General features: G+C 45.5%; 1 protein-coding gene and 1 long non-coding RNA gene across 5 annotated transcripts in view; one reads left to right on the top strand and one right to left on the bottom strand.

The window, feature by feature from the left end:
* Positions 1-15,406, bottom strand: part of MAPRE3 (microtubule associated protein RP/EB family member 3) — a 54,309-nt gene that overhangs the window by 8,465 nt on the left and 30,438 nt on the right. Inside the window, exon 2 of one of the 4 annotated variants that reach the window (XM_006930422.5) lies at positions 8,979-9,091. The exons of 1 other annotated variant lie outside the window; for it this stretch is intronic. The gene's annotated coding sequence lies outside the window, so the exon portion shown is untranslated. 2 more of the 4 variants (XM_019827786.3, XM_045054821.1) reach the window with 2 other exon arrangements.
* Positions 3,232-5,842, top strand: LOC109498334. Its single transcript, XR_002155109.3, has 2 exons — positions 3,232-3,358; positions 4,334-5,842. It is a non-coding gene; the product is annotated as an uncharacterized LOC109498334 (long non-coding RNA).

Consider the following 15,406-nt stretch of genomic DNA (forward strand, 5'->3'; position numbering starts at 1 on the left):
TGACTCTCTCCAAAACTTAACTATTAATAGTTTACCGCTGACCAAAAGTCTTCTTGATAACATAAACAGTTGATCAACACACATTTTGTGTATGTTTTATATACCGTATTCTTATAATAAAGTAAGCTAGAGAAAAGAAAATGTTATTAAAATCACAAGGAAAAGAAAATACACTTACAGTATAGCCCACTGTATGTATCAAAAAAAAAATCTACGTATATGTGGTCCTGCACAGTTCAAACCTGTATTGTTCAGGAGTCAACTGTATACAGTTACACACACATACATATATACACACAAATATTACATATATTATGCACACACACACATAACACACACCCTCAGGTGGGTCTGATCCTCATCTGATACAGGGGCTTGGCTGGGACTGACTAGCCTACACTGCAATGGCATAGGCTGGGATGTTGGGATGTTTTGCCACCTCCCTTGCGGGGGAAAGTGTTAGCCATCTTCCTCCTTGATACATGGGAGAAATATCTAGTTTTCCTTCCAGGATACAACCAAAGACCTTGCTATCAGGGCTCCAAGAGCCACCAAGAGCTATACAGGTACTTGAAAAATGCCAAAGTCTTCTCAGCTTGGCCAGAAATTCCCAGTTCGGTCTGTGCCTGATGATGGGAGGGCATTCTCCACACCTTTGATCATTTCTGAATCTAGGGTCCCCAAAGTGGCAATGGGGCCTGCAAGAAGGAAGTTGGAAAAAAATGTCTCCTTGAGGCCCAACAGTCATGTTGTTGCCTCCTGTGGGGCTTTTGGGAAAGAGGGTGGGGTGTGGTGGAGTGGGGTGGGAGAGTGGGGTGAGTGTAGGTGGGAGGCTGATACTAAGAACAGAGCCATTATTTCCACTCAGGACTGGCCACTCTCTGCCTCGGTCAGGGTCCATTTTAGCTCAAGAGGACTCATCTAAGGTACCCAGGGGTCTCTGCAAGGATTTTCTGTCACACTTGCTAGAGGGTCCCAAAGAAGTGGCTTCCTAGCTCCCTTATCCCCCATCCTGGTAGGGAGGGCAGGATTTCATTTTCCTTTCCTAGATTTGACACCGTAAATAAGACTAAGTTATGACCAGCAGGTGGCACCCAGGTCCTGAGCTAAAACCTCCTCAAACATTTCCCCCATCCCCAAATCCTCCTCTCCCTGGCTCAATTTAGAAAAAGAGAGCCCCTAACTTGGATCTGGGCCCTCAAAGAAAAAGCCTGGTTTTGTCAAAAGCTCGTGGTGTCAGGCAAGGGGGGGGGGGCGGGGATGGAGTGCTCATTCCTGACCCAGACGTCCTCTGAGAGCTGGACCAGCTGGAGTGGCCTGGAACGCTGGGTCTAAGATTCTGGACTGAACCACACCAACCTCTCTATTCCTCAAAGCTACACATTAAACTCATCAATCGGTCCACCTTCGGATGACGTTTTGTATTGGGTGTTAACTCAGACCTAGACTCAAACCAGATCAGCTTCTGGGGGCAAAGATATATAGAGCATTTATCCAAGCATCTGGCCCTTCGTGGTCCAACTGCCTCCAATTAAAGCGGAGAAACAGTCTGAGAAAACTCTTGAAGTTAACACACCTGTTACCAAGAGCGGCTTTCTCTCTTCTGAGACAATGGTAGCCACCCCCACAAGGGGTCAGGCTCTGTTTCAAAGGCTACCGCAGCGAGGTCTTCCCTGTCCCTGGGTTTCTACCATCATCTTTGGCACATGGTGAATATCAGGAGGAACAGCCCCTGATGGGGTTGTGGCATGTCACCGTCTGAGCCAGCTGTAAACCCCATTCCGGGACCAGACTGAAAATGCGGCCTCGGGAAAAGCCTGCTCTTCAGAGCCGTGACTCCTGCTATAGGTCTGGAGTCATGGGAAAGACAAGTTGAGGAGGTTTAAGCTGATGATTTTGCTAAATCATTTCCTGTGCTAGGACCGTAAGGTTCACGGTGCGTTTACTGGAGATGGGAAAGGTGGCCACAGGTCTCGTCCAGAGAGGCAGAGCCGCTGGTCATTCTGTAGCCTAGTGACTTCAAAATGACTACATCTCAACATCCCATGGTCAGCAGAGTTTCTAGAAATCATCCAGTTCCTTCCCAGATACCCAGGACTACATTAGCTCTAAGTATTTATTCCTAAATCATAAATAAGTCTATAGAACTCTGAAAGTTCACACTCTGATATTTAATAATAGTATCACGAGCCTAAATCTGATTTCGGCTTTTCGTTTTCAGGTCTTCAGTGGAAATCTATCTTCTACAAATGTGTCTTGAAGCTAATTCAGGGACATCCAGCCCCCAGTTCTTTGGTCCCTACAAGAACCCCCTGCAGTTCCCAGGACTCTATCCTCCGGCCAGCACGGCTATGAAGGACACACCGGGTCTTTCAGTCCTGCAGTGGGTGTTGGGCAAGCCTTCGGCAGCCTCCAAAAAGGTGCTGTGTTAAGCATACTGAGCTCCAGTCAGAACACTTGCGTTCAAATCCTGGCTCTAACATTTCCTAGCAGTTTGGCTTTGGGCCTCAGTTTCCTCATCTATAAAATGGGGACAGTCCCCACTCCATCAAGCTTTCATGAGGATTAAGTGACATACATACACAATGCTGAGCAGAGCCCAGCACGTAGTCAGTTTTCAGTAAGTGTTTGTCAGCACCACTGGGGCAGACAGCGGGGACTCCAAGGGCACTTGTTTGGGAAGCAGCGGCTCAACACATACCCAGCTTCAGGTCTCCGAGACCAAGGAAGACCAGTCCTGGAGGGAGAGAGACTACAGAGCTCTGCCCTTTCTGCCTGGGGACAGCCATCTGGGCTTCCTGAAGCTGGGCCTCTGACCACAATCCCTCCCCAACTCCAGATTTCCCACATATTTGGCTTTGTAGATTCATCCTACCGGTCAGGAGAACTGGAAGAGAAGCTGTGGGATCAGAGGACAACTCTGAGGAGTCTGCCAAAACGTTTCCTGCTCCTGACATGGGGCTAGGCCCATTGTCACTGGGTTAACCTTTCCTGCCCAGGCCCAGGGGGGCTGAAGTCACCTGTCTGGAAAATCTGCAAAATTGCTACCCCTTGTCCCCTTGGGTCACACATCCAGGTTATTCCGGGGTTGCATGGAGGCAATATGTGCAGGCAGGCATGAAGGGTTCTGAGGGCCTGGAGGAGTCCTGCCAGCGGGTCACAAAGCCCTGGCAGACCCAGCCAATCACCTTCTTCTCACGGCTGAGCAGGGACCTGACTCATACGGAGGCTCAGCTCTCACAGTTGAATTCGTCAAAGGTAGAGAGGGGGCAGGTGGAACAGCTCCAGGGCTGGTGGGGAACCAGCATACGCCCGATCCAGCAGATCCAGGACAGGGATCTGGATGGTACTGGTTCAGGTGGGGACTGGAGCTTCTCTAGGATTCTGTTCTCACAACACTTTTAGGTCATGTGGCTGTGGCTGTTGTCTAAGATCCCGAACCCCACAGAAGTCCCAGCTTCCAGGGTCTGGGACATGTCCTGCTGAACAGTGATCTCAACTCTATTTATTGATTTTTTTTTTTTAAGAGAGAGCAAGCAAGCAAGCGGGAGTTGGGGAGAGGGGCAGAGAGAGAGAGAGAGAGAGAGAGAGAGAAAGAATCTTAAATGGGTTCCACACTCAGCACGGAGCCTGACACGGGGCTTGATCCCACAACCCTGAGATCATGACCTGAGCCAAAATCAAGAAGTCAGATGCTCAACCGACTGAGCCACCCAGGTGCCCCATCTCAATTCTTAAAGAGGCTTCCCCAGGCTGATCCGGGTAATGCTGCCATATCCCCGGAGGCTGTGTTCAGCCCCTCTCCCCCTGCCCTGCTCTGCCGGGGGTGGGTTGCTGGCCCATCTGTGGCTAGCCTGAGGACAGACAGGGAAGGAGGCAGCAGCGGCTGCTGTGACATGTTAAGAAGAGAACGTTGGTTTCTGCAGCCCTGGTGTGCCTGATTTTCCTTAACGATCCTTCGCGCTTCAAAAGCAGGTGTCTCCCAGGGGGCACATACAAGCTGTGTCACTTTATCTTCCTTAAAACGATGTCTTGTCAGCCTGTATGCCTTGCAGTTGTCACTGGACCAAGTGGCATGTTCTCCCTACCTCTGGAACAAGTGGATCTGACCGGTTGTTTAGCCTGCTTTCCCTCTACCCCAAGCTCAGCCCTCCTCTGCCCTCATAGCTCCTCCTGCCCCACAGCCAACCCCTCTCAGAATTCTCCAGCTTAATTCCCTTGCCTTTTTGACAGGCTGTTCATTTCATCTGCTAGCTTTTCCACCAGAAAGTCTACCCTGGTTATGTCTAGAACTTGACAAGCTTCAGTGTTTGGTCTTCTGTCTTCTCTGCAGACTGTCATTCTTCAGGTCCCCGGGACTCTAGCTGCCTGCCCCGCAGGAGACAGTGGCCCCCCCTCAGTGGGATACGCGCTGGACGGGGTACAGTGCCTCCTTTCAAATAGCGTCTCCCCTGGTCTGCCATGGTTCCTGAAATTCCCACCACACATGATACTCTTCTGGATGATAGCCTTCATCTCTGAAAAGCCTTAGTTATTATCTCAATTTTGAATATGAGGAAATGAAGGCTCTGGGTTCAAGTAAGTGCCTTGCTCAAGCTCAAGATCAACCACTGGCAAGACTAGAGCATGAACCCCTTCCATTTGAACCTGAAGTCTATGCTCTTGCTTTACCACTACACTGTGGCAAGAAGAGCTGTTTGATCTTGCACAGTCCTGGTGCGGTGCGTGATCATTTGATCTAATGATTTAGGCCCCTGAGCATTAGAAGGGAAAAGAAATTTCAAAGGTTTTCTTCTTTACGTTTCCTTTTGCTGGCTACTGCAGCATTGTCTTAATCTCAGTCACCAACTATTTACTGACCGCTGACACAAGGTGCTAAACACTTTGTGAGGCACCATGAGGACACAGGATCATTTCAAGACACGGGTCTTGTCCTTAAGGAGCCTTCGTTTGAAGAAATAAGAGTAATTCATAAAACAGCAAGGGATCCCACAAACCAGAACAGAGGAAGTGCTACCCAGTGAAAGTACATTTGGCTTCTAAGTGCTCCAAGAGAGCGCAAAGGATGACTGTGGGCTCAGTTAGATGATTGCTGGGGGAAGGTGCACCTAACACCTTGATGACAGGGTATCAGGAAGCAGTGAAGAGAAAATGGGAAAGTGGAGACACAGAAAAGAGGTTTGTTGTTACTTTTATTTTTTAAAATGAGCATGAGACCAGTGATTCAATCTTAGAGGAACGTTAGGGGATTCGATCAAGAGAGGAGGTAGGAGAGGTAGGTGATGTGTCTAAGCCAAGGGAGACACCAGTTTCAAGGAGGTCATCGACCCTGTTGAATGAAGTTACCAGACAGACCTCTGATGGAGAAATGGCCATTAGATTGTGCAAGAAGAAATGATGAACATCTGAGCCACCTTGCTGCAGGGTGGAGAGAGAAGCTAGACCCAAAGACAGTTACAGAGTCCCAGACCCTCTGCCCAGATGGATGCTGAGTGGGGAAATCAGGAGTCTGTCATCCAGGCCATTTAGGGCTGCTGCCATATCACAGGTGAAGTAACGAGCGACTTGCCTGGAAGGTGGGGGACACCGCGCTGCTCTTAGTAAAGGCCGAAGCAATATACAGATTCAATGTAGGCTCGTGCTCTAATCTCAACATCCCACACATCCTCCTTCAGACTCCATATCCTGTTCTTAAATTCTAGATTGTATCTGTCCACAGAGGCTCACAAGTACAACCTCTTGGTTTTTCTAAAGCTTATCACAACCCCGTGTCATGAATGAAAGAAAGAATGGGGGAAGACTTTAAGTATAATAAAATCTTAACTAATTTGAATGTTTGGAATATGTTTTAAGTATTCATTTACTGTCCTGTTTACCTGTAGTTAATCAGAACAGAACCCCTTTTGATCTTCAGTTTCGTTGAAAATCTTGTTGAAAGGTCTATTAAGGCAGGGTGGAATGCACAAAATTTATTACTAAGGACTTTCCAGAGCCTCAGATTCACTCACTTACTTACCACCATTTATGGAGTGTATATTGCAGGCATGGAGCCAGGCACAGGGCCTCTAGAAAGGAATGGGATCCAGTCGGGGCCCTCAAGGCGTTCACGGATAGGGTGGGAGCTAGGCCAGTGAACCAATAGCCAAAGGGCTCCACACTATGCTAGAACCCCACAGGCAGGAAGGGCGCGCTGTTGGAGCAGGCCTGCTTCCGGGGTCAGGGAAGCCTTTGTAGAGGAAGCATAGTTTGATGCGGTCTTGAAAGAGAAGGTCATCGAGCCAAGAGTTAAGAGGAGAGAAGACTAGGGGGAAGAGGGCGAGGATTACAAATAGTTCACCCAGAATGCATGCTGGGTGCCGGCAGAGATGAGGTTAGAAGGGTACACAGGAGCTACACACCAGGAACTCCGTAAAGAGGTTAGGGGGTATTCCATCCGGGGGGAAACTCAAGGAAATTTTGTTCCCTTGTATATAACATATTGGTAATGATACAAAAATACTTGTAACCATACTATAGTTAAAAAAACGGAGCATAATTTCCAAATCAAAATTGCAGCAAATGAAATTGCAGTGAATAGAAACTGCATTAAATTTGTAATTCTTGAGGCTTTATTTTATATTATCTTTTCTAGTAAAAATTGAAGAGATTCCCAAGTGCTGCTTGCAGAAATCAGTGCCCTCCAAATTTTTGGAAACACTTTATTTTGAAATAATTTTAGACTCACAATTGCAAAATAGGACAGAGAATTCCCATGCACCCTCATCCAGCTTCCCCAGTAACATCTTACATAATAATTGTGAAGGCCAGGAAGTTGACATTGGTACATTATTAACTAAGCTATAGACATAATTTGGGGTTTTTTTTAAATTTTTTTTTCAACGTTTATTTATTTTTGGGACAGAGAGAGAGCATGAACGAGGGAGCGGCAGAGAGAGAGGGAGACACAGAATCGGAAACAGGCTCCAGGCTCCGAGCCATCAGCCCAGAGCCTGACGCGGGGCTCGAACTCACAGACCGCAAGATCGTGACCTGGCTGAAGTCGGACGCTTAACCGACTGCGCCATCCAGGCGCCCCGCATAATTTGGGTTTAATCAGCTTTTACATGCACTTTTTCTTTCTTTCTTTCTTTCTTTCTTTCTTTCTTTCTTTCTTTCTTTCTTTCTTTCTTTCTTTCTTTCTCTTTGGTATACAGTCTGTGAAATTTTATCACATGTATAGATTCATGTAATCACCACCCTACTTGGACACAGAATGTTCTATAACCTCAAGGAAACTCCCTTGTGTGGCCCCTCTATGGCCATGCTTCGTCCCCAACTCTAACCCCTGGCAACCACAGATCTGTTTGCCATCACTATAATTTTATAATTTTAAGAATGTCATATAAATGGAATTAGATAGTAACCTTTTGAGATTGGCCTTTTCTCCCCTCAGCATAATGCCTTTGGGGTTCTATCCAAGTTGTTGCATACATTAATAGCCCTTTTTGTTGCTGAGTAGTATTCCAAACAATGGTACAAGTATGGGTAGGCCACATCTTATCCATTCACCCACTGAAGGATATCTGAGTGTTTCCAGTTTGGGGTGATTACTAAAAACCCTGTGAGAACTTTCCTCAGTCTTCTCTTGCTTTGTCCATGAAAGTGTGGCTCTGGGAGAGATCTCGCCATGTTTTTTTGTCCTCTGGAACCACAAAGCTGGTTGGGGTTTGTAGCTGGAAGGCCCAGGCATTAGGTTTGGGGACACAGGTACACAAGCAACTCTTTGGACTGACTATTCTCAAAACTATGGGTTTGCTCGATCTAAAGACTGGACCCCTGTAGGCCAGGTTCTTGCTTCTTATATACATTTACTCTGTAACTCAAATTTGTGAACTTATCTTTCTAGATGGCCCAATTTTATCAATGATACTTTAAAATTATAGTGATCAATTTGGGGAACCTTCAATATGAACAAAATTGAGAAGTGCTTTAGCACAAAAAGGGGACAAAGTTTCAAACATTCAATTGTTTGCAGGGTTACTGGGGCTGAATCCACTGAGGTTCAGAACAGCCTGTCTGAATTTCTACCCAAACCTACACAATACCCTCTTAAAGCTAAAGAAGGACTAAAGTAGTCAAAAGCATAACAGAGAAAGGACTCATCATACTCTGAACAGTCCTTATAACACCCCTACCCTTCAGTCAAAAAACCCAGTGGGTGGGGATATAGATTTACTCAGGACCTTGGGGCCATAAATAGAATAGTCATCTCCTGGCCAGAACCAAATACTCTTATCTCCAGTGCCTCCAGAGGGTGCATAGTTTACAGTTACAGATACATGTTCTGCTTTCTTTAGTGTTCTGTTAGGTCGAAAGGGTCAACATTTGTTTGCCTTCTTCTGGGAAACTCACCAATGTACCTGGACTGTTAAATGCCCTAAAGATTTCCTGAGGCCTCACCTACTTCTCACAAGTCCCCAGCCACAACTTAAAGACCTTAAATTTCCGCATGATTCTTCACGTGGATGACGTTACATTGTGTTCTAAAGACAAGTAAACTCTAAGACTGATTCCAGCCATCTGCTGTTTTCTCTCGGAAAGGGCACAGCGTTCCAAAGAGAAGCTACAATTTGGTCAAAGTAAAGGTTATTACCCAGGACATGATTTATCCCCAGGAGGTAAATCCTATACTTTTGACGGACTCCAGGCCCGTTCCCAACTTTCCAACTTTTCTAAATCATCACACTTACAACTTAACCAAGCCCTCAGTCTGCAAACCTCTTCCTTAGGAATCTAAACATGAAGAGGCCTTTTGCGAATTAAATTAGCCCTTCAACATCTTCCCACTCCGGGCTTACGTAGTTATCAAAAACCGTTCTACCTATTTGTACATGTGAGATCCGGACAAACTTTTGGTGTTTATGACTCAACTTCGTGGGAACCATCAGACATCAACAATCTACTGCAGCGTCTCTTCCCCTGTGGCAGAGTCTACTCACCTGTCCTAAGGGCAACAGCCCAGCAGCTAAGTTATTGGAGGCTTCTGCACACTTCGTTTTAGGGTCTCCTTTAAATTGGATGGTCCTTCATGGTATACAATACTTGTAGCTCACTGAAAACACACAACATTTCTCAGTAAGTAGGCTTACCACCAGTGAAATCCTATTACTTTCTCCTCACATATTTTTCTATTCATTGCAGTAATGCTTTGAGTCCTGCTATCCTACTTTAGATGTCATGTTCTCAATGAGGTGATTTTGGCCCATCGGCTTCTGCTCTAGGAAAAAGAGATCGTTAGATAATTCAAGAAGGAGAAAAACCTGGCCTCGATTTAAGAATCAAAACCTTACCCACTCAAGGGGAATCAGGGTTGCTTTCTTTTCTCCTCAAGCCTTCTCAGTTCATGCTTTACAAGAGGCCTGGAAAGTAGGGCAAATCCTACTGAAGGTGGAACAGACAGAATGCAGCAGGCCAGCTGGGGGATGTGAAAGAGAGAGGTCAAAGATGACCCCGCAGTTTCTGGCCCCAGCCCTGGAAGGATGGAGGAAACTACAGGAGGACCAGGTTTAAGGGTGGGGTGGAGACCAGGGGCTCACTTAATATCATACACGAACACTGGGAAGAATAGGTAGGGGTATTAGGAAACATCATATTTAATGGAGCACAATATTCCATGCTTTATTGTAAGATTTTTTAAAGTTTGTTTGAGAGAGAGAGGGAGAGCACAAACAGGAGGGCCAGAGAGAGAGAGAGAGGGAGAGAGAGGATCCCAAGCAGTCTCTGTGCCACCAGCCCAGAGCCTGACGTGGGGCTAGAATCCATGAAACATGCGATTGTGACCTGAGCTGAAATCAAGAATGGGGCGCACTGAACCACCCAGGCGCCCCTTCCATGCTTTATAAAATCAGTCTCCGGTAGTTAGACATTTTTGGTATTTAGATAGTGCTAGATTTAACATCTATGAACATTCAATTTTTGTCTAAATATACTACTACCTGTGGGGAGGGAATTACTATGTCAAAGGGCATGGCATGTTTTAAGGCTTAACGGTTTTCTTTTTTAATTTTTTTTCAACGTTTTTATTTATTTTGGGGACAGAGAGAGACAGAGCATGAACGGGGGAGGGGCAGAGAGAGAGGGAGACACAGAATCGGAAACAGGCTCCAGGCTCTGAGCCATCAGCCCAGAGCCTGATGCAGGGCTCGAACTCCCGGACCGCGAGATGGTGACCTGGCTGAAGTCGGACGCTTAACCGACTGCGCCACCCAGGCGCCCCAAGGCTTAACGGTTTTCTAAAAAGACTGTACCTTTTATTTTCCTTCCAGAAGGAAAGAGTGCTCATTTCACTACACTCTCACCAACATGGAATGTTATTATTTTAGAAAATGTGTTGATTTAATAAAAACCAACTTTTTTTTGTTGTTCTTTTAAAAAACATTTCTTTGATTACTAGTGAGGGAGAACATTATTTCCACATTTATTTCTCATATAAATGTATTCTTTTGTGAACTGTCTGGGCTGTAGAGTTTGGGGAACCCACAGGTCATTGATGTGGTCTAAGAAACATCTGGATATTCTGATAGTAAATTCTCACTATTCACACCTTTACTGAAGATCTATCTAGGGTTCTGGGATGGATTTGTACTGGCCCCAGATTTATTTATTTATTTGTTGGCTTGTTTATTTACTTATTTATTTATTTATTACTAAATGGAAGTTACTTTTTGTTTTTAAAACTAAATCCCTGATACTCCATGTAATTTATTCTGAACATGAGATACTAGAAAATGTCCCTATATGAAGGTTTTGAAGATTCACTTAAGGTAATTATAAAATGAAAGAAAATACTGTTGCTGTACTGCAGCTATGCTAAAATGCATTTTGGTTTGAAAAAAGTGGACGTTTGGTAGCAATGGAGAAAACGCACATGACCAGGGAACCAAGATAAAGCTAGACATTACCCTAGATACGCACCCCCTTCATATTTTTGCCTAGTACATGGGGGAAAGGGGTTAAGAAAGGGAAAATGACTTAGGGTTTCCCAAGATTCTGCTGAAAGTAGGAGAAATAGAGAATTAAGAAAGCAAACTTTAACTACATCTCCAAAAATAGGGAGCCTTACAGCGTATTTCCTAAGAAACAGACTGGCATGTTTAGCTGTGTGAACAGACAGCATGGTACACACACACACACAAAGACTCCAAAGGACCCAGCTCCAGCCCTGCCTCTCACAATCTGGGCTCTGGGCAAAGGTGGCCTCTCGAGGCCTCAGTTTCTTATCATGAAATAGAAATGCCTTCCGGACATCACTCACTATGTGTATGGCTCATGGGCACCCAAAACACAGATGCATTCATGGAAGGAGTACAAATGGCTAACAAACATGAAATATGAAACATGTTCAATTTTACTAATGATTTCTAAGTAGCTATGCTGCTGGACCGTCATGAAGGTTAAAGCTAACCTGAGTGGGGCACTCACACAGGACCTAACCAGAACAGCTTTATCGTTACAGTTATTGGTGAAGCAATTCTGACGGAGAATTTTTAAGTCTTTGACATAGAACCAGTAACAATGTAATTCGGTAGGGAGAGGCGGTTGGAGACTCTAAGTAATACAGTTAAATACAGTCAGTTGTGAGTGGATCTATTTTGTGGATGTCTTACGAAGTCGCATTCCGGAGTCTGGAAAAGTGAGGGATCTGGGTAAAGGCCCCGAGGTGGGCACTTAACAGCAGTGACTGGCCAGGGCATCACGATCCTGCTTTAGCTGGATTTGGAATAGGGGCTTCATAAGTTTTAGTTTCTCTTCCTTTCTCTTCCCTTGTGGTGGTAATAACCGACAGGAGCTCCAAACCATGCCCCATAAGGAGAGCTCACGCGGAACTCCGTTTCCTTAAGATAGCGCTTCTCACGTCTTACGCGTCACTTCTCCGGAGGTCAGGGTGAGGTCCTAAAGCGACCACCAAAATAGGATCCTTATCATTTCCTTCCTGGAACCAGAATTCTGGAATTTTCCTTTTCTTATTTTAGAGGGTCACGGTGTGGTGCTGAGATCTGGCCTGTGTTCCTGCACCGAGCACGAGTGTTGCTTGGATTCATCATTCCCTAGTTTGTTCACACGTGAATATATGTCTACACTCATGAATATTTAAGATACTATGCACCTACTATGTACATACAGATGATTGGGCCAGGGGAATTCTTCTCTCATCCATGGATGGCTCCTCGTTGAATGAGTAGGACTGTACACAGTGGCCAACTCCTGACTAGTTAATAACTATCTCAAAGGGTAGTGACGTCTGGGGATGATTTACTCTTTTGACCACCTCCCCGGGAACCTGCAGCGTGTCACGAAAGCGGCTTAATATGATTAAAACGCCCCCCAAATCTCCTGATACTGTTTTCTTAGCCCTCTCTCTGTTGCAGATCATGAGGTAGGCCTGTGAGGCTACCCTACTTGAGGTACCTCAGGGAAGAGTGATGTGTGAAGATACAGGGAGGGCTGTTTCGAAAGAGGCCAGATACCGGGTGCACCTCAATTCCAAATAAGCCAGGCTAGCCCTGAGTTAGGACTAAGACGGCAACAGACGATGGCTTCATGGTGGCAGGAAGAACTTCCCAAAAAAAGGACAGATGAGTGAGGTCTATGCTCACCAGGGACCTCACGAGTCCTCTGCGGTGCCTGCCAAGGTGAGAACCCACACCTGTGCCTGGGAGCACAGGCCACCCTGCAAACCCCTACCTCCAGGCAGCACTGGAGAAGGGTGGAGGCTGGTTGAAGCTCTCAGCATCCCTGCTCTGGGTTCCCAGAGGCTGCTGAGCACTTTAGAATCTGGTCCACGCTAGCTCAAAGTTCAATCTGTTAAACGGTCATAGGATAATAGCTTAATGATGAACAAACCAACAAACAAAAACCTTTTATTGAGAGTCCGGGGAAATGTGCTCTTTTAAACGTGGTTGGTCAGAGTGTAATTTAGCACAGTCCTTCTGGATGGCAATTTGGTTAAAAAAAAAAAAAGACATTAAAAGCCTTTACCTTTTCTATATTCTCTGACCTTATTTCTATTTCTAGGAATTTTGTGCTAAAGCAATAATTGTGAGTATGTGTAAAACTTTAGACGTAAGCATATTTATAATCATGAAAAACCGGGAACAACTAAAACGATGAACAATAACGAACAGTTAAATAAATCATGGTACATCTAAACTGCAGCTGCTTAAGGGAGCGCTGGCTCAGCGCCCATTCCCAGCACCCTTCTCCCTTGCCTGCCTCCGCTAGAGGGGTCAGAAAGACGAAATACTTTTTTCACAGCTTCTCTTATAGCGAAGAGCCACCTGAGACACGAGGTTAACACCCAACTGGCTAAGGGGCTGAAACGTCCTTCATGGTGTCGTGAGCTGTGGTACCGGCTTGTACCTCCTACTTTCAGACTCCTGCCGCGTGAGAAAAATGCCCCTATTATTTGTTGAAGCCATGCTTAGTTTAGTTTGGGGTTTGCTATTAACGAACACTGCTAGTTGTCCTTAGAGTTTATTGTTATTTGTATCAAAACACAATCCCGACTGACAAAGACGTGGAAAGACGTTTACAATATATGAAGCGAAGGGAAGGTATCACAGAGCAGAAATATTCCAATAGGCACAGAAGAATAATGGGAAGATATGTTCTAAAATAATAATTGTGGTTCTATCTGACGGCAGGGTTATAGGGGATTTTTATTTTCCTCTTCAGGTTTACCTGGAATTTCTAAATTTTTTTACAGTGAACACGTGTAACTTTTGTGACAAGAAAAAAATTCAATAAAAATATTTTTAAAAAACAGGGCAGAGAAGTATGGAAGGAAGCTTGTGGTCGGTCAGCCAGCAAGAAGTCCTTGATAATAGCTGCCAAAATAACCACTTGAAGGCTTCTCTTGCTTTTTTTCCGGGTGGTTCCGACTTCTTTGAAGTGGTGGTTCGAGCCCTTCCTTGCTAGTCTGTCTGGTGATAAGAGGTCCGCACCAGCTTGTCACCGGGCGGCCGAGACCTGGTCCCAGCAGCAGGCTGCTATCCTCCGGGATGGCCAGGAGAGGCCGTGAGGGCCTCCGAGCTCTCCCTAGCTCTTCCCTCCTCTTCCCTGTGGGCCTCCCTTCCCATCGCCTCCCCTCTGTCTCACATTTTTTGCTTTCTCATGAGCTTCCTGGCGGAATCAAATGAGATAACCTATCTGAAAGGACTTTGTACGTTACAAAGTGTCACGAAGGACAAGGTATTTTTCTTTGTACTTTACACTTTGTTCTTCCTTCTTTTCTCTCCCTGTTTAAAAAGCTTTCACTCTTCTTCTCGCTCTTCTTCCGTCTTTCCTTTTTCATTCTTCCTCCTGCCCCCTCTGGCCACGGCATCACAAGGACGTGCGGGCCTCCGCAGCCCCGTATCTGTGCTTTAATCACATTTCACGTGACCTTGCACTGTACTTATCCGTTCACGGGCCTCTCGTCCTTGCTCACCAGTGTGGTCCGTGAGCAGCGACCATGCCTTTATACTCCCGACAACCTTTCGTAACACGTGACTCAAAGTACACTCCTGGCGAATGTCTGTTTGCCCGATACTGCGAACTACACTTCTGTTGTTTTGTTATCTGGATAAAGCACAATATGACACAGAGACACTCATTTACGTCTAAAATCAGCCATCCACATAAATGAGTGGAGATGTGTTATTTGCATCTCAAAAATTAAGGTCTTATGGAATCTTTATTTTTATGAGCCAATAACTGAGAACTGGCAGAAAGATTAGTAAGTTGGAAAATGATTTTTTTCTTCCAAACTGCAGTTTAAAAATACTGCAGTTTAAAAATACTGGGAACATTGATAATGGTAATTTAGAAAAAGTGTTTTTTTAATGGCAAAATATTAGAACTAAATTATATTTTAAATCTGTATCATCCACTGAGACACCTTATTCTGTTTTAAGTTTATTTGTTTTGAGAGAGAGCAAGTGAGCAGGGCAGGGACAGAGAGAAAGGGGGAGAGAGAGAATCCCAAGCAGGCTCCATGCTATCAGTGCAGAGCCTGATGCAGGGCTTGGTCCCACAAACTGTGAGATCATGACCTGAGCTGAAATCAAGAATTGGATGCTTAACTGACTGACCCAACCAGGTGCCCCACCACTGAAATGTTTTTAAAAAGTCTGTGAGGGGGGCGCCTGGGTGGCGCAGTCGGTTGGGCGTCCAACTTCAGCCAGGTCACGATCTCGCGGTCCGTGAGTTCGAGCCCCGCATCCGGCTCTGGGCTGATGGCTCAGAGCCTGGAGCCTGTTTCCGATTCTGTGTCTCCTTCTCTCTCTGCCCCTCCCCCGTTCATGCTCTGTCTCTCTCTGTCCCAAAAATAAATAAACGTTGAAAAAAAAAAAAAAAAAAATTTAAAAAGTCTGTGAGGATCCGTGAA

The sequence above is a fragment of the Felis catus genome, chromosome A3, assembly GCF_018350175.1.
Source record: "Felis catus isolate Fca126 chromosome A3, F.catus_Fca126_mat1.0, whole genome shotgun sequence".
In the NCBI taxonomy this organism is placed as follows: Eukaryota; Metazoa; Chordata; class Mammalia; order Carnivora; family Felidae; genus Felis; species Felis catus.